Source organism: Leptodactylus fuscus, chromosome 11, assembly GCF_031893055.1.
Source record: "Leptodactylus fuscus isolate aLepFus1 chromosome 11, aLepFus1.hap2, whole genome shotgun sequence".
In the NCBI taxonomy this organism is placed as follows: domain Eukaryota; kingdom Metazoa; phylum Chordata; class Amphibia; order Anura; family Leptodactylidae; genus Leptodactylus; species Leptodactylus fuscus.
This window is the reverse complement of record NC_134275.1, coordinates 80,632,842-80,652,160: the sequence shown is the minus strand read 5'-3', so window position 1 is coordinate 80,652,160 and position 19,319 is coordinate 80,632,842. Positions and strand designations below refer to the sequence as shown.

Sequence of the window (19,319 nt, the reverse complement as noted above, 5' to 3'; positions counted from 1 at the left end):
TGTATTTATGATAACCAGATAATGACATTTATCACTTTTTTCATCTATTTTTGGATGTATTTTCTGTGCTTCATTATGGAGCCGCCATCTTGTCCGGGCTTTTCACTCTACTCTGCAATTACTGATATGTTTTACGCTAATTATAAAATAAGATGAGACCAAATCCTAAAATTGTTAGTCATATGGATTTGGGTTATTCTTAGTAAAGTTTATTATCTCATGATTATATATTGAGCAATAACTATGATTCGCAGCTTCTGCAACGTCTCCAACCACAACCCCTGCCGGGACCACAAGTAAGTTCCTTCCTATCTGTTACATTTTTTTATCTAATTTTACTTTCAGAGCAGAAATCTGATCAGTGAAACATCTTGAGATCCTTTCTCCCCATCAGGCTGTAGGTGTTAGGAATGTCCAATATATGGAGATGGGGAGACAATGTTATTTGTGCTTAGAATTCACATGGAGACAAAAGTATCTTCTGATATCTCTTATAAACCAATGAGAGGAGATTTCAGGGGCCGAATACAAAGTGGTTACATAGTAATGTCTATTATCTCATCAGTATATATTGCTCTTATATTTTGCAGCTTCTACAACGTCTCCAACCACAACAACTACGAGCCCGACCACAAGTATGGAATAGTTATTTATCATCTGCTTACAAGGGAATGTGTTGATATGTATTCATTTATAATAAACCAGATAATGAAATTTCATTATAATTTATAATGTATCATGTTTTTCTGATCTATTTTTGACTTGGTCCTGGTCATGTGATATACAGACCAGAGTTATGGGATATAAGGCCCATAGTCATGTGATGTACAGTCCATTGTCATGTCATGTATAGTCTATGGTCAAGTCATATAGTCCATTGTCATGTGATGTATAGTCCATTGTCATGTGATGTATAGTCCATGGTCATGTCATGTACAGTTCATGGCCAAGTCATGTATATTCAATGATCATGTGATGAATAGTCCATGGTCATGTCATGTATAGTCCATGGTCATGTGACTCACACAGGTGCACAGATCATTATAGTCACAGCACAGTAATCAGACATCTGCCTTGTAATGAACCATGCACTTGTCCATCACATGACCATGGAGCACAAGCAGTACATCACCTACTTGTAAGTAGATCGCCATTGTAACCTGAGGGTAACAAAGTACCAGCGATGCTCTTATAATACAATACACACTGGTAGGAAGACGTCATGTAATGACCTATGGGAAAAATTAATATAAAGCCTTTTAAGGGGATGATGATTGTATTTCAAGTGGTATCCACATGGTTACTCTTTAGTTAAGGGGATTGTCCAGGGAGGAAAATGTTCGGAAACATGGCTCAGAATGGGTTACAAATATGAAATAAGTAACACCCTCCTCATGGATCCCTTCCTCAAATATTGTGTGCTGGTTTGGCCTTGGTTCCCTGACAGTCTCTTATTCCTAGCACTGTAAGGAATTGGGCCCATCATCATTGTGGTCCATTATACAAGTTGACAATGGTTGCTCGGTCACAGCAACCCTCTCCCTGGATAAGAGCAGAGCGGAGTAGGAGGTCTTTGGAGGATCGGAGGTTATATGTGGGCAGGTAGCGGGAGATTAGGTCAGAGATATATGGAGGGGACAGGTTGTGGATGGCTTTGTATGTTAATGTTAGTAACTTGAACTCAATACGCTGGGCAATGGGTAGCCAGTGCAGGGATTGGTAGAGGGGAGCAGCCGATGAAGAACGGGGGCGAGGTGAAGTAAGCGAGCAGCACATTTGAAAGTGGACTGGAGGGGGTTTGAGAGTATTCACTGGGAGGCCATGAAGAAGGGTTATATAGTAATCTAAGTGGGAGGCAATGAGGGCATAGACAAGCATCTTTATAATTACAGGGGTGAGGAAGGAGTGGATTTGATGGATGTTCTTGAGTTAGAGGCTGCAGGAGGTGTTGAGGATTTGGATATGGGACTTGAAGTATAGGTCAGAGTCCCAGGTTTCCCCAAGGCAGCAAACCCCTCGGACAGGGGAAAGTGTGGTTCTATTAACTATGATAGCTGGGTCAGGTAGAGGGTCATGCGAGGTGGGGCAAAGATGAGATCCGTTTTCTCCATGTTGAGTTTGAGAAAGCGGGAGGCGAGAAAGGAGGATACGGCCGCTAGACACTCTGGGACTCTGGACAACAGAGAAGTAACATCTGGTCCAGAGAGATATATTTGAATGTCATAAGCATAGCAATGGTATTGAAAACCATGAGATTCTATGAGTTGGCCAAGGGTGAGGGTGTAGATGGAGAACAGGAGGGGTCCTAGGATGGAGCCTTGGGGGACACCTACAGAAGGAGGAGATTTTCATACAGTTTCTTGGTTAGAATGTATAATCTGTAAGAATTTACAATTAAGATTATTTTTCAGCTCCTACCATGAGCCCTACAACGTCTCTAACCACAAACACTGCCACAACTCCACCTTGTCCATGTACCTGTCGTGGTGAATCCATGGGTTTTTGCCGTCGTCCACCCTATTGTCTTCCCTGCATAAGTGAGGAATTTTCTCTTCTCATTCTATTTTATTCATTCATTTGTCATATACAACCACAAAGCATTCCATTATACAGCTGAGTGGGTTATAACATATTACCCTACATGAAGAGGTTAATAATCCTACCCATTAAAGGACACACATTTATATAGTTTTTAAAACATTTACAAAAATTCTCGAACTTTGAAATAAGAAAAAACAACTTCCTTTGGTTCCGCATATTCTAACAAGTAATTCTTTTCTGTTTCTGTGTACAGCGCTGTATAAGGTTTTTCTGTTTCTGTGTTCAGCGCTGTATAAGGTCTTTTCTGTGGAGCAAGTTGTAAATTTACTAGAAACCATTTTACAATTTTCTGGTATTTTATTTAACAGCTTCACCACCATCATCAAGTACGACGTCCTCACCAACAACTCCAACGACTACGACTATGAGCACAAGCAGTACATCACCTACTTGTAAGTAGATCACCATTGTAACCTGACGGTAACAAAGTAGCAGCGATGTTCTTATAATACAATACACACTGGTAGAAAGATGTCATGAAATGACCCATGGGAAAAATTAGCATAAAGCCTTTTAAGGGGATGATTGTATTTCAAATGGTATCCACATGGTTACTCTGTAGTGAAGGGGATTGTCCAGGGAGGAAAATGTTTGGAAAAAAGGCTCAGAATGGGTTACAAATATGAAATAAGTAATACCCTCCTCATGGATCCCTTCCACAAATATTGTGTGCTGATTTGGCCTTGGTTCCCTGCCAGTCTCTCCTTCCTAGCACTGTAAGGAATTGGGCCCATCATCATTGTAGTTCATTAAACAAGTTGACAGTGGTTGTTCGCCCTCAGCAACCCTGTCCCTGGATAAGAGCAGAAAAGAGTAGGTGGTCTTGGAGGATCTGAGGTTACATGTTTGCAGGTAGCGGGAGATTAGGTCGGAGATATATAGAGGGGACAGGTTGTGGATGGCTTTGTATGTCATCATTAGAAACTTGAATTGTATTTGCTGGGCAATGGGTAGCCAATGTAGGGATTGGCAGAGGGGAGCGGCCAATGAAGAACGGGGGAAGAGGTGTATTAAGCGAGCAGAACAGTTTAAGGTTGACTGGAGGGGGGGGCGAGAGTATTTGGAGGGAGGTTGGGCGAAGATGATGAACTCTGTTTTCTCCATGTTGATTATTGAGAAGCTGGAAGGATAGAAAGAAGGCTACAGTCGCTAGACACTTTGGAACTCTGGACAACAGAGAGGTAATATCTGGTCCAGAAAGTTATATTTGAATGTCATCATCATAGCAGTTGTATTGAAAACCATGAGATTCTATGAGTTGGCCAAGGCAGAGGGTGTAGATGGAGAACAGAAGGGGTCCTAGGATGGAGCCTTGGGGGACACCTACAGAAAGAGGGTGTGGCGAGGAAGTGTAGTGACAGTAGTGTTATTGGGGCTTGTAGCTCTTCCAGAATAGGGGAGTCTTCAGAGCCTTTTTGAAGCTTGTGATTGTAGGGGTCAGTGTTATGTGTCTTGGTAAGGAGTTCCAGAGCATGGGGGATACACCGGAAAAAATCTTGGAGACGGTTGTGTCAAGAGCAGATGACCGTAGAGCGAAGTAGGAGGTCTTTGGAGGATCTAAGGTTACGTGTGGGCAGGTAGCAGGAGATTAGGTCAGAGATATATGGAGGGGAAAAGTTGTGGACAGCTTTGATAGATGGGTAAGGTAGAGGGTCGTGCGAGGTGGGGCGAAGATGATGAGCTCTCTTTTCTCCATGTTGAGTTTGAGAAAGCTGGAGGAGAGAAAGGAAGATATGGCCACTAGACACTCTGGAACTCTGGACAACAGAGAAGTAACATCTGGTCCAGAGAGATATATTTGAATGTCATCAGCATAGGCGAGGAAGTGTAGTGATAGTAGTGTTATTGGGGCTTGTAGCTCTTCCTGAATAGGTGAGCCTTCAGGGCCTTTTTGAAGCCTGTGATTGTGGGGGTCAGTCTTATGTGTCTTGGTAAGGAGTTCCAGAGTATGGGGGATGCGCAGGAGAAATCTTGGAGACAGTTGTGTGAAGAGCGGAGTAGGAGGTCTTTGGAGGATCTGAGGTTATGTGTGGGCAGGTAGTGGGAGATTAGGTCAGAGATATATGGAGGGGACAGGTTGTGGATGAGGTCAGAGATATATGGAGGGGACAGGTTGTGGATGAGGTCAGAGATATATGGAGGGGACAGGTTGTGAATTGCTTTGTTAGATGGGTAAGGTAGAGGGTCGTACGAGGTGGGGCGAAGATGATGAGCTCCGTTTTCTCCATGTTGAGCTTGAGAAAGCTGGAGGAGAGAAAGGAAGATACGGCCGCTAGACACTCTGGAACTCCGACCAAAAGAGAGGTAACGTCTAGTCCAGAGAGATATTCTATTGTCCTCCCTGCACAAGTGAGGAATTTTCTCTTCTCATTCTATTTTATTCATTCATTTGTCATATATAACCACAAAAGATTCCATTATACAGGTGAGAGTGGGTTATAAGATATTGCCCTACATGAAGAGGTTAATAATCCTACCCATTAAAGAAGGACACAAACTTATATAGTTTTCAAAACCTTTACAAAAATTCTAGAACTTTGAAAAGAGAAAAAACAACTTCCTTTGCTTCCGCAAGTAATGTTTTTCTGTTTCTGTGTACAGCGCTGTATAAGGTTTTTCTGTTTCTGTGTACAGCGCTGTATAAGGTCTTTTCTGTGGGGCAAGTTGTAAATTTACTAGAAACCATTTTAGAATGTTCTGGTATTTTATTTATTTAGCAACTTCATCGCCATCATCAAGTACGACGTCCTCACCAACAGCTCCAACGACTACGACTATGAGCACAAGCAGCACATCACCTACTTGTAAGTAGATCACCATTGTAACCTGAGGGTAACAAAGTAGCAGCGATGTTCTTATAATACAATACACACTGGTAGGAAGACGTCATGCAATGACCCATGGGAAAAATTAGCATAAAGCCTTTTAAGCGGATGATGATTGTATTTCAAATGGTATCCACATGGTTACTCTGTAGTTAAGGGGATTGTCCAGGGAGGAAAATGTTCGGAAACATGGCCCAGTATGGGTTACAAATATGAAATAAGTAACACCCTCCTCATGGATCCCTTCCTCAAATATTGCATGCTGGTTTGGCCTTGGTTCCCTGCCAGTCTCTTCCTCCTAGTACCGTAAGGAATCGGGCCCATCATCATTGTGGTTCATTAAACAAGTTGACAGTGGTTGCTCGGCCACAGCAACCCTGTCCCTGGATAAGAGCCGAGCGGAGTAGGAGGTCTTTGGAGGATCGGAGGTTACATGTGGGTGTTAGGATTGGGTCCTGCAGGTTGCTATCATAGCGCACAGCGCCACCTGCAGGTCAGTCTAACCATCCAGCTTTCACCTTACTGAGCATGCTCAGATATATTGGAGCTGCTCACAAGCTAAGGGCCATTTCTCCCCTACTGAGCATGAGCGGTGAGGTCATGGCCGCCGCCCCTATTGGGCGGGACTTCCCTTTAAATAGTGTGAGCCGACGCCCGCCAGGTGCTCATACTTTGACTAAAATTTCCTCAAAGTCCACGGAGTGAATGAAAGTAGTTTTCAGGGATAAGCTCCAGTACTCAGGCAGGTTGTCAGACTAGGCCTCTGTGTGGGGTTCCTCTGCTTCCCCTGGGTGCTGTGGACCTGTAAACCCTGAACTGATAGCTCTATACCAGGGCTAGGAGCAATAGACAATGTTCCAGCCTGTAGAGTTGCAGCAGGTATGGTCTGTGAGATAGCCTAGGTGTACTGTCTGACTTCATGTATGGCTCCAAGCTGTGTACTGCAGCATGCAAACTCCCTGGTAACTCCAAGCTGTGTGCAGGGGAATGTTCTAAAACTTCCGTGGTGGCCCCTAGCTGTCACAGGGGTAAGTGTGTGTTTGCTGTCCTGGGGTGAGTGTTAACCCTTGGCAGCCGTGTGTGTTTCACTTGTACTGGTGCACCTGGCCATTGAGCTAAACTGGCAGGGTTTTAGTCGCACCTTGTTCACATGGAGGGTCACACAGTAAACACTGTTCACGTTGAGTTCAGGCTGCAGTGTATTTGCAGTAGTTCACATTGAGTTCAGACATACAGCCGCCCACCATTGGGCCTGTGGACCTTGCTGTAGTGTTCTACAGACTAGAGGTTCTGTTGTTCAAAAAATATATATATATATATATATATATATATATATATATCCGTAACATCTTAATGTGCCGTCACTCGGTCAAGGAGTTTGGTGCCAGGAAAATGCTTCTCATAGCCATAGCAAAATAGAAATAAATTTCCTGCACTCAAATTAATGCTTCCAAAATATTGTGAACTTTTATTAACATCCGACAAAAACGTTTCGGTCTTATATAGACCTTCTTCAGTTTGTCTTAAAAATACAAAAGGAAATAACAAAATATAAGTGATTCCATCTCATAAATATAGTACAAATAATATACAAATAACATACAGACAATAGTACACAACAAGGTAATCAATGGTGTTAGATATGTAGCCCAAAAGGTATAAGGTTTATGACATGTGCATATCTGGGTAACACCATAAAATGAGCAGGCAATAGTAGAGCATGCATAAACAGGTGAAGTAGGTGTATTCAACAAGATGATATACTGCCAAACTGAATAGGATATGTCGCCGTGCTTCTACTGAGGAATGGTGCCCAGCTTACTAGACAAAATGTTATGTCCTATGAATACATTGGTATCACAAATCCTGTACAATCTTACCGGTGGGGTATAGTGGAAAGTGGAAGCTTCTGAAATGGTCCAGGTCAGAGGGTGCAGTAGAGGTATGAGAGTGTGGGGTTAAAAGGGATTTTTGGCGCCAAGAGCCATCAGACCGGGAGCCCCGCCCCTAAAGGGGGCGTGGCCCCAAGCCAAAGGACCCTCGGCGCCTCCCCCACAATGTCTAATCAGCTAAGGGGAAGAAGGAGGAGAAGGAGGATGGCGTTGGTGGTATAGAGGGCAGACACAGGTTTCCCTGTGTCCGCAGCGTTATAAGCCGCCCCGTGGAGTGTGGAAGTCGGGCACTTCCGGTTCGCGTGTGCCGCGACAGGAAGTTATGCGTTCCACTGTGGAACGCACAAGGAAGACGGGCACTTCCGGCTCGCATGTGCCGCGGCCGGAAGTTATGCGTTCCACAGTGGAACGCATCGGGGGAAGTATGTTGTTCGGCTAAGATACTACTCCTGTGAGCGTCACTACCCTCGGATTGAGAAATAAGAGTACTTATATTCCCCCAAGAGGCTCACATGCGTTAGAAGCATTTGTGGACCTGGTTAAGAAAGATATTAGGGCCCTTTGCACTAATATAGAGAGAGGTACCTGGTTCAATCCTCCCAACCTGACCCCAGAAGAACAAACATCCCTCAAAACCCTTATGGAGGATAAGGACGTAATAATTAAACCCGCAGATAAGGGTGGGGCAATAGTGATATGGGATAAAAGAGCTTATATTCAGGAGATTGAATCTCAGCTCACTGATACCAAAATCTACCAGAAATTACCAGGTAACCCTACCCTATCCATTATGAATAAGATCAAGACTATTATGGACATGTTTTTGGAAAGAAAGATCATTGATTCCAAGACACATGAATTTCTCCTTAAAAAATATCCCATCATTCCTGTCTTTTATGTACTTCCCAAAATACATAAACGATTGGAAAACCCCCCGGGGAGGCCAATCGTAGCTTCAACGGATTCGGTCCTGTCACCCCTGGCCATTGTATTGGAGAGAATACTCACTCCATTAGTCAAAAAAACTAAATCTTTTTTATTAGACACAGGAGACTTCCTAAACCATATTAAGACCCTACCCAAACTAGGATAGGATTGTTGGCTGGTGACGTTTGACGTCAACAGCCTATATACTTCAATAATACATCAGAAAGGTATTGAGGCCACTCGTACATTACTAGAAAATTCCAATAAATCTCCAGCCACAATAGAATTCTGCATGACTGCTTTAGAACTGGTTTTGACTAACAATTTCTTTATGTTCCGTGATGATTTCTTCCTACAGGTACAGGGTACCGCTATGGGGTCCAATGTGGCCCCCCCATATGCAAACGCGTATATGTCATTCTTCGAAGAGAAATACATTTACAACAACATTTTGTTTCAACAACATTGTTTATGTTGGAAAAGGTTCATCGATGACGTTTTCTGCATATGGGAGGGCCCATTGGACACCCTCCTCCATTTTCACTCTTTTTTGAACTCAGTATGGGTTGAACTACAGTTCACCATACACCATAATACACAGCAAATTGATTTCTTAGACACCACAGTGATTAAACAATTTGATGGCTCTCTTCAAACTGACTTATTCACTAAAGCTACAGACCGTAATAGTTTATTACACTATTCTAGCTACCATCCCCCAGCAACTAAAAGATCTCTTCCATGGTCCCAATACCAAAGGGTCTCACGCATTGTGTCTGACAGCTCACTCAGGGAACAAAGGTTACTAGAAACACAATCTAAATTCACTGAGAGAGGATACCCATCAAAAATCACTACTTTGAACAGAAATCATAACCCCAGAACACACTATGATAACTCTAAGCGTATCCCCTTTATCCATACATTTCATCCGTTTACTTACAAGGTCCACAGAATTATCCGTACCCATTGGCCGTTATTACAAAAAGGTTATCCTGATATTCCATCTTTCACGCAACCTTTCCTTCCATGTTTCAGGAGAGCCGCCAATTTACGCAACAAATTAGTCAAAGCAGACTTAGGCTCAAGTACTAGACAACCACGACAAACATTTCTCAATACCCGCAAAAATGGTACATTTCCTTGTTTACATTGCCCACAATGCAATAACATTCAGAAAGGTGACCATCTTACACATCCACACACAGGTAGGAAGTTTCCTATTAAAGACTACTTTAGTTGCGACACTAATTTTGTAGTCTACATGATTAAATGCCCATGTGGTTTAGCGTATATTGGAGAAACGACACAGGCCATTCGTGACCGTATCTCTCAACATAAGAGTACCATACGAACTAAAAATTTGTTATTACCAATTCCCTACCACTTCCACCAAGCCAAACACACCATTTCTCAGTTAAAATTCCAGGTCATAGAACATATACCCAAGGCCAGACGAGGGGGTGACAGAATTAAAACATTAAAACTCAGAGAGGCTTTTTGGATTCACAAATTCCAAACACTAGAGCCTCGCGGACTGAACCGTGATTATGACATCAGGAGTTTTTGTTAAGTCTTTGCTTAGACTCTTTATTTGATTACTAAAATATATTTTTCTTTCTCTGCAGAATCGATTATGACCTAGGAGGAAAATTATGGTGCCCGGGCAATACTTACCGGTGTCTTCTTACAAGGGGTAGTTCGCTGCCCCTTACCCACTTCTCTTCTTCTTTTCTTTTTTCCTTTCGTTCCCCCTTTCCCCTCCTTCACCTCTTTTTTCTTTTTTCCTTCTTTCCCCCCCCCTCCCCTTAGTACCCCCCTTTTTTTCCCCCCTCTCTTCTGATTTTTCCCCTTTTTTTTCCCCATTATTCCTTCACTTTTTTCTTCCTTATTTTTCTCCTTTTTTCTTATTTAGATTTTTTCCCCCTTTTTTTTCCCCTTTTTTTCCCCTTTTTTTTTCCTTTTTCCTTTTATATACACATGTCCCTTTAATTCCTCCATGTATTCCAGCCTGGAACGCATGGTTATTCCATTATACACTTGTCTTTGTTTTTTATTTTTTATTTTTTATTCTTTATTTTTATTATACTTTCTCCTTCCTTTCTTCTTTCCTGTGATCTACTCCATTAGTTCTTCCTATGTAGACTTGCCTGCACTCTCCTATTATCGGCTATCTTAGCCGAACAACATACTTCCCCCGATGCGTTCCACTGTGGAACGCATAACTTCCGGCCGCGGCACATGCGAGCCGGAAGTGCCCGTCTTCCTTGTGCGTTCCACAGTGGAACGCATAACTTCCTGTCGCGGCACACGCGAACCGGAAGTGCCCGACTTCCACACTTCACGGGGCGGCTTATAACGCTGCGGACACAGGGAAACCTGTGTCTGCCCTCTATACCACCAACGCCATCCTCCTTCTCCTCCTTCTTCCCCTTAGCTGATTAGACATTGTGGGGGAGGCGCCGAGGGTCCTTTGGCTTGGGGCCACGCCCCCTTTAGGGGCGGGGCTCCCGGTCTGATGGCTCTTGGCGCCAAAAATCCCTTTTAACCCCACACTCTCATACCTCTACTGCACCCTCTGACCTGGACCATTTCAGAAGCTTCCACTTTCCACTATACCCCACCGGTAAGATTGTACAGGATTTGTGATACCAATGTATTCATAGGACATAACATTTTGTCTAGTAAGCTGGGCACCATTCCTCAGTAGAAGCACGGCGACATATCCTATTCAGTTTGGCAGTATATCATCTTGTTGAATACACCTACTTCACCTGTTTATGCATGCTCTACTATTGCCTGCTCATTTTATGGTGTTACCCAGATATGCACATGTCATAAACCTTATACCTTTTGGGCTACATATCTAACACCATTGATTACCTTGTTGTGTACTATTGTCTGTATGTTATTTGTATATTATTTGTACTATATTTATGAGATGGAATCACTTATATTTTGTTATTTCCTTTTGTATTTTTAAGACAAACTGAAGAAGGTCTATATAAGACCGAAACGTTTTTGTCGGATGTTAATAAAAGTTCACAATATTTTGGAAGCATTAATTTGAGTGCAGGAAATTTATTTCTATATATCCGTAACAGTGGGAAGGAAGCGGAAGATTAGGTCGGAGATATATAGAGGGGATAGTTTGTGGATGGCTTTGTATGTCAGCATTAGAAACTTGAACTGTATTTTCTGGGCAATGGGTAGCCAATGTAGGGATTGGCAAAGGGGAGCGGCCAAAGAAGAATGGGGGAAGAGGTGTATTAAGCAAACAACAAAGTTTAAGGTGGATTGGAGGGGGGCGAGAGTATTTGGAGGGAGGTTGGGGGAAGATGATGAACTCCGTTTTCTCTACGTTGAGTTTGAGAAAGTGGGAGGAGAGAAAGAAGGCTACAGTCGCTAGACACTTTGGAACTCTGGACAACAGAGCTAATATCTGGTCCAGAAAGTTATATTTGAATGTCATCATCATAGCAGTTGTATTGAAAACCATGAGATTCTATGAGTTGGCCAAGGGTGAGGGTGTAGATGGAGAACAGAAGGGGTCCTAGGATGGAGCCTTGGAGAACCCCACCAGAAAGAGGGTGTGGCGAGGAAGTGTAGTGATAATAGTGTTATTGGGGCTTGTAGCTCTTCCTGAATAGGGGAGTATTCAGAGCCTTTTTGAAGCCTGTGATTGTAGAGGTCAGTGTTATGTGTCTTGGTAAGGAGTTCCAGAGCATGGGGGATGCGTGGGAGAAATCCTGGAGATGGTTGTGTGAAGAGCAGATGAGGTCTTTGGAGGATCTTAGGTTACGTGTGGGCAGGTAGCGGGAGATTAGGTCAGAGATATATGGAGGGGACAGGTTGTGAATTGCTTTGATAGATGGGTAAGGTAGAGGGTCGTACGAGGTGGGGCGAAGATGATGAGCTCAGTTTTCTCCATGTTGAGTTTGAGAAAGCTGGAGGGGAGAAAGGAAGATATGGCTGCTAGACACTCTGGAACTCCGACCAAAAGAGAGGTAACGTCTAGTCCAGAGAGATATTCTATTGTCTTCCATGCATAAGTGAGGAATTTTCTCTTCTCATTCTATTTTATTCATTCCATTGTCATATACAACCACAAAAGATTCCATTATACAGCTGAGAGTGGGTTATAAGATATCACCCTACATGAAGAGGTTAATAATCCCACCCATTAGAGGACACAAATTTATATAGTTTTCAAAACCTTTACAAAAATTCTAGAACTTTGAAAAGAGAAAAAAACATCCTTTGGTTCCGCATATTCTAACAAGTAATTTTTTTCTGTTTCTGTGTACAGCGCTGTATAAGGTTTTTCTGTTTCTGTGTACAGCGCTGTATAAGGTTTTTTCTGTGGAGCAAGTTGAAAATTTACTAGAAACCATTTTACAATGTTCTGGTATTTTATTTATTTAGCAAATTCACCGCCATCATCAAGTATGACGTCCTCACCAACAACTCCAACGACTACGGCTACAACTTTGAGCACAAGCAGTACATCACCTACTTGTAAGTAGATCACCATTGTTACCTGAGAGTAACAAAGTAGCAGCGATGTTCTTATAATACAATACACACTGGTAGGAAGACATCATGCAATGACCCATGGGAAAAAAATAGTATAAAGCCTTTTATGGGGATGATGATTGTATTTGAAATGGTATCCACATGGTTACTCTGTAGTTAAGGGGATTGTCCAGGGAGGAAAATGTTCGGACACATGGCTCAGAATGGGTTACAAGTATGAAATAAGTAACACCCTCCTCATGGATCCCTTCCTCAAATGTTGCGTGCTGGTCTTTAGAGGATCGGAGGTTATATGTGGGCAGGTAGCAGGAGATAAAGTCAGAGATATATGGAGGGGACAGGTTGTGGATGGCTTTGTATGTTAATGTTAGTATCTTGAACTCAATACGCTGGGCAATGGGTAGCCAGTGCAGGGATTGGTAGAGGGGAGCAGCCGATGAAGAATGGGGGCGAGGTGAATTAAGCGAGCAGCACATTTAATAGTGGACTGGAGGGGGGTGGAGAATATTCACTGGGAGGCCATGGAGAAGGGTGCTATAGTAATCTAAGTGGGAGACAATGAGGGCATAGACAAGCATCTTTATAATTACAGGGGAGAGGAAGGAGTGAATTTGATGGATGTTCTTGAGTTAGAGGCTGCAGGAGGTGTTGAGGATTTGGATATGGGACTTGAAGGATAGGTCAGAGTCCCAGGCTATCCCAAGGCAGCAAACCCCTGGGACAGGGGAAAGTGTGGTTCTATTAACTATGATAGCTGGGTCAGGTAGAGGGTCGTGCGAGGTGGGGCAAAGATGATGAGATCCGTTTTCTCCATGTTGAGTTTGAGAAAGCGGGAGGCGAGAAAGGAGGATACGGCTGCTAGACACTCTGGAACTCTGGACAACAGAGAAGTAACGTCTGGTCCAGAGAGATATATTTGAATGTCATCAGCATAGCAATGGTATTGAAAACCATGAGATTCTATGAGTTGGCCAAGGGTGAGGGTGTAGATGGAGAACCGGAGGGGTCCTAGGACGGAGCCTTGGGGGACACCTACAGAAGGAGATTTTCATACAGTTTCTTGGTTAGAATGTATATTTTGTAAGAATTTACAATTAAAATTATTTTTCAGCTCCTACCATGAACCCTACAACGTCTCTAACCACAAGCACTACCACAACTCCACCTTGTCCATGTACCTGCCGTGGTCAATCCATGGGTTTTTGCCGTCGTCCACCCTATTGTCTTCCCTGCATAAGTGAGGAATTTTCTCTTCTCGTTCTATTTTATTCATTCATTTGTCATATACAACCACAAAAGATTCCATTATACAGCTGAGAGTGGGTTATAAGATATTACCCTACATGAAGAGGTTAATAATCCTACCCATTAAAGAAGGTCACAAACTTATATAGTTTTTAAAACATTTACAAAAATTCTCGAACTTTGAAATAAGAAAAAACATCCTTTTGTTCCGCATATTCTAACACCTATAATTCTTTTGTGTTTCTGTGTACAGCGCTGTATAAGGTCTTTTCTGTGTTGTAAATTTACTAGAAACCATTTTACAATGTTCTGGTATTTAATTTATTTAGCAACTTCACCGCCATCATCAAGTACGACGTCCTCACCAACAACTCCAACGACTACGACTATGAGCACAAGCAGTACATCACCTACTTGTAAGTAGATCACCATTGTAACCCGAGGGTAACAAAGTAGTAGTGATATGAAGAGGTTAATAATCCTACCCCTTAAAACAGGACACAAATTTATATAGTTTTTAAAACATTTACAAAAATTCTAGAACTTTGAAAAAAGAAAAAAACAACTTCCTTTGGTTCCGCATATTCTAACACCTATAATTTTTTTCTGCTTCTGTGTACAGTGCTGTATAAGGTCTTTTCTGTGGGGCAAGTTGTAAATTTACTAGAAACCATTTTACAATGTTCTGGTATTTTATTTATTTAGCAACTTCACCGCCATCATCAAGTACGACGTCCTCACCAACAACTCCAACGACTACGACTATGAGCACAAGCAGTACATCACCTACTTGTAAGTAGATCACCATTGTAACCTGAGGGTAACAAAGTAGCAGCGATGTTCTTATAATACAATAAACACTGGTAGGAAGACGTCATGGAATGACCCATGGGAAAAATTAGTATAAAGCCTTTTAAAGGGATGATGATTGTATTTCAAATGGTATCCACATGGTTACTCCATAGTTAAGGGGATTGTCCAGGGAGGAAAATGTTTGGAAAAAAGGCTCAGAATGGGTTACAAATATGAGATAAGTAACACCCTCCTCATGGATCCCTTCCTCAAATATTGTGTGCTGGTTTGGCCTTGGTTCCCTGCCAGTCTCTCCTTCCTAGTACCATAAGGAATTGGGCCCATCATCATTGTGGTCCATTATACAAGTTGACAGTGGTTGTTTACCCTCAGCAACCCTCTCCCTGGATAAGAGCCGAGCGGAGTAGGAGGTCTTTGGAGGATCGGAGGTTACGTGTGGGCAGGTAGCGGGAGATTAGGTCAGAGATATATGGAGGGGACAGGTTGTGGATGGCTTTGTATGTTAATGTTACTAGCTTGAACTCAATGCACTGGGCTATAGGTAGCCAGTGGAGGGACTGGCAGAGGGGAGCAGCCGATGAAGAACGGGGGCGAGGTGAATTAAGTGAGCAGCACAGTTTCAGGTGGACTAGAGGGGGTGAGGGAATTTGCTTGGGAGTCCATGGAAAAGGGTGTTGCAGTAATCTAAGCAGGAGATTGAGGACATGGAGGAGAATCTTAGCAGTTTCTGGGGTAAGGAAGGAGCAGATTTGATGGATGTTCTTGAGATGGAGGCGGCAGGAAGTGTTGAGGGTTTGTGCGACTTGAAGGAAAGGCTGGAGTCCAGGGTTACCCCAAGTCATCGGACCCGTGGGACAAGGGTGAAAGTGGTACCATTAACTTTGAAGGATGGGTCAGGTAGAGGGCCGTACGGGGTGGTGGGAAGATGATGAGCTCCATTTTCTCCATGTTAAGTTTGAGAAAGTGGGAGGAGAGAAAGGAAGATATGGTTGCTAGACACTCTGGACAAAAGAGAGGTAACGGCTGCTCCAGAGAGATATTTTTGAGTGTCATCAGCATAGCAATGGTAATGAAAGCCATGAGATTCTATGAGTTGGCCTAAGACAAGAGTGTAGATGGAGAACAGGAGGGGTCCTAGGACGAAGCCCTGTGGAAAACCTAAAGAAAGAAGGTGTGGCGAGGAAGTGGTGTGCAAATTGGAGATACTGAATATGCGGTTGGCGAGGTATGAGAAGATCCAGGAAAGGGCCAGGCCTTAGATGCCAAGGGGTGAGAGAGTTTCTAATGCTATACCTAAGTTATGATTAAGATTCAATATGACATGATGTGAAACATGTAAGCTTCGCTTCTACACCTGGTAATGATGTTTTTGAGATGTTTCAATAAACCAGGATTCTATACTATCACATATGTCGCCCTGAACCTCGCCATGTTTATTGGAAGGAGATATTTATACAGTTTCTTGGTTAGAATGTATAATCTGTAAGAATTTACAAATAAGATTATTTTTCAGCTCCTACCATGAGCCCTACAACGTCTCTAACCACAAACACTGCCACACCTCCACCTTGTCCATGTACCTGCCTTGGTCAATCCCTGGATTTTTGCCGTCGTCCACCCTATTGTCTTCCCTGCACAAGTGAGGAATTTTCTCTTCTCATTCTGTTTTATTCATTCATGTGTCAAATAGAACCACAAAAGATTCCATTATACAGCTGAGTGGTTTATAGATATCGCCCTACATGAAGAGGTTAATAATCCTACCCATTAAAGAAGGACACAAACTTATATAGTTTTTAAAACCTTTACAAAAATTCTAGAACTTTGAAAAAGTTAAACATCCTTTTGGTTCCGCATATTCTAACACCTATAATTCTTTTCTGTTTCTGTGTACAGCGCTGTATAAGGTCTTTTCTGTTTCTGTGCACAGCGCTGTATAAGGTCTTTTCTGTTTCTGTGTACAGCGCTGTATAAGGTCTTTTCTGTTTCTGTGTACAGCGCTGTATAAGGTCTTTTCTGTTTCTGTGTACAGCGCTGTATAAGGTCTTTTCTGTGGGGCAAGTTGTAAATTTACTAGAAAGCATTTTACAATGTTCTGGTGTTTTATTTATTTAGCAACTTCACCGCCATCATCAAGTACGACGTCCTCACCAACAACTCCAACGACTACGACTATGAGCACAAGCAGTACATCACCTACTTGTAAGTAGATCATCATTGTAACCTGAGGGTAACAAAGTAGCAGCGATGTTCTTATAATACAATACACACTGGGCAGTTCAGTGGTAGAGGATCAGCTCCGGCTCTTGTAAGCAACTTTGTTTTATAGAAAAAAATGTTAAATAATATTGATTTTTGGGGCTGATTTACCAAGATCAGCATTTTTGAGGCCCATCTTAAGAATACCTGCCTCGTTGGAGTTTGCACATAGTCTATGACAAAGTGCCTGCCTCCCCATCGATTATGCCCCTAAACACAAACCTCTTCACGATGATGCTTTTGACAGGGCTGATGCCCCCAAAAAGAACCTCAATGGACTCTCCACTCAAATGACTAATTGGTAACTAGGGGATGAAACTTAAGTCATGGCAATCCCAAAGGCATCGGCGTATTAGAACAAGGAGGAATCGAAAATGAAATAGTTTCAAAATGAAGACTCCTATTTGGAGAGAGACTAACTTCAATGTTGGACCAGTCCATATAAGTCTAAGTGGCTAAAGTAGGGACATCTTGAGAATTTTCTACAAATCCGAATTCAAATAAGGTTTACAAGACTCATGAAGAATTATCAAGTTATGAGAATGTTGTGACTAGGGGAGAATATCACTAAAGCCAAAGTAATTCCTCCATTTTCACCTAAAGTGGATCCTTTTTCTTCTTATTGAGAAGCAATGGACAACGAGAGAGAGAGGATGTCCTTCTTGTCTGCCATATTGGCTTCAACTTGGAATCATTCATGGAAGATTGTCCAAGATGTGTGAGGTCTATGGAGCTTTCCTTGTGAAATGAGAAAATCGCGTGATTCTGATCTTCCTCTAAAATTCTCTCCTTGGATCCAACCTTTCCCAGCTACACCTTTGATTGGCTCAGCTCCTTCCCATAGGAGAATGACCAAGGCTAAAGAATCACTAGATTCTTATCATCCATACGTTGCATACATGGCCATACATCTTAATGTCCATCCGTATGTGGATAAAGTACGTTTTTGGCAGATCAGAGCTCCAAATATAAAAATTGACAGATATCAAAAGTTTTTTCATGTTTTTAGAGTAACTATTTCTACCATAAGATATTTGATGAGACATAGGTGGCCGTATTACACTAGTGCACACAAGTGCTGAAGATCCATCTAACCTCTCAATGACCTTTACACAGGAGTTTACATTTCAGAATTTATTGCACTGGACGATATCCAACAAATTTGTTTCTGACATTTAGACATTTGTATCTTATTAAATCTGAGATTTCAATCATTTAAAGCTTTTAATCCCATTTTTATAGACAATAGTTTGTGATGAGCCAGATTTTTTTTTTTAGCTTTCTCGAAATCAACAACTGCAATCTCTAATCCCTCTAAGTGCGGGTTCACATCTGCGCCCAGTCTCCAGTTTAGCCAATCCGGCCGGTTTCCATCTTCTGCCCCGCGAAACTGGACAGGAGATGGAAATCCAGCTTTCAAACTCATTCACTTCCATGGGTTTTCAGAGGTGACCGCCTGTGTGTGTCTTCTGCCCATCTAGACACAAAGTCCTGCATGTCCAAAACTTCTTGCCCAGTGACTACCTGTAGGTATCTTCTGACAATATGGAGGCCAGCAAGATCTTTTTTCTAACCTTGTTTTCTATTGTTGCCTTAATTGTAACTATTTTATGGCAACCATTGGCCCCACCTCTAGGATGTAGTGTTCACACAACCAAACTGATTCTCATCCCTGGGGGGGGGGATTCGGTTATAACAGTCCATGGAGTCTCATCTTCCTCTTCGTTGGTGACTGCTATATGGGGAGGTGGGGGTGGGGGTGGGTGGGGCGGGTGTTTTGGGATAAATATAACAGTCCATGGAGTCTCATCTTCAAAACTATGGTACTAAGTACTATGGTACTCTTCTCCCTCAGTGACATCACATTTGTTGGCCATATGGCCACGCTATAGGTTAAACCCATTTATTTGAAAGGGAAAGAGCTGCAGCGTGGCCATGTAACTGTTAGGATTGGGTCCCGCAGGGTTCTCTCTCAGCACACAGCGCCACCTGCGGGGTCAATCTAACTCTTGGCCTCAGGTAGTGAGGTGTCTGGAGTGTAAGTCCAGCTTTCGGCCCACTGAGCATGCTCAGACATTGTGCAGCCGCTCAGAGGCTAAGTCCCGTTTTGCCCATACTGAGCATGATTGGTGACATCATGGCCACCGCCCTCTTGGGCTGGGACTAGCCTTTATATGGTGTGAGCCGACGTCTGCCCAGTGCTCACACTTTGACTGTGTAC

At 42.7% G+C, this 19,319-nt stretch overlaps 1 long non-coding RNA gene across 1 annotated transcript in view; it reads left to right on the top strand.

The window, feature by feature from the left end:
• The first annotated feature begins 272 nt into the window (after positions 1 to 272).
• The window catches only part of LOC142185076 (uncharacterized), an 86,070-nt gene continuing 67,023 nt past the window's right edge, over positions 273 to 19,319 (top strand). The window contains exons 1-2 of the long non-coding RNA XR_012711856.1: positions 273 to 296; positions 591 to 635. This is a non-coding gene — a long non-coding RNA (uncharacterized LOC142185076). The remainder of the gene's footprint in view (positions 297 to 590; positions 636 to 19,319) is intronic.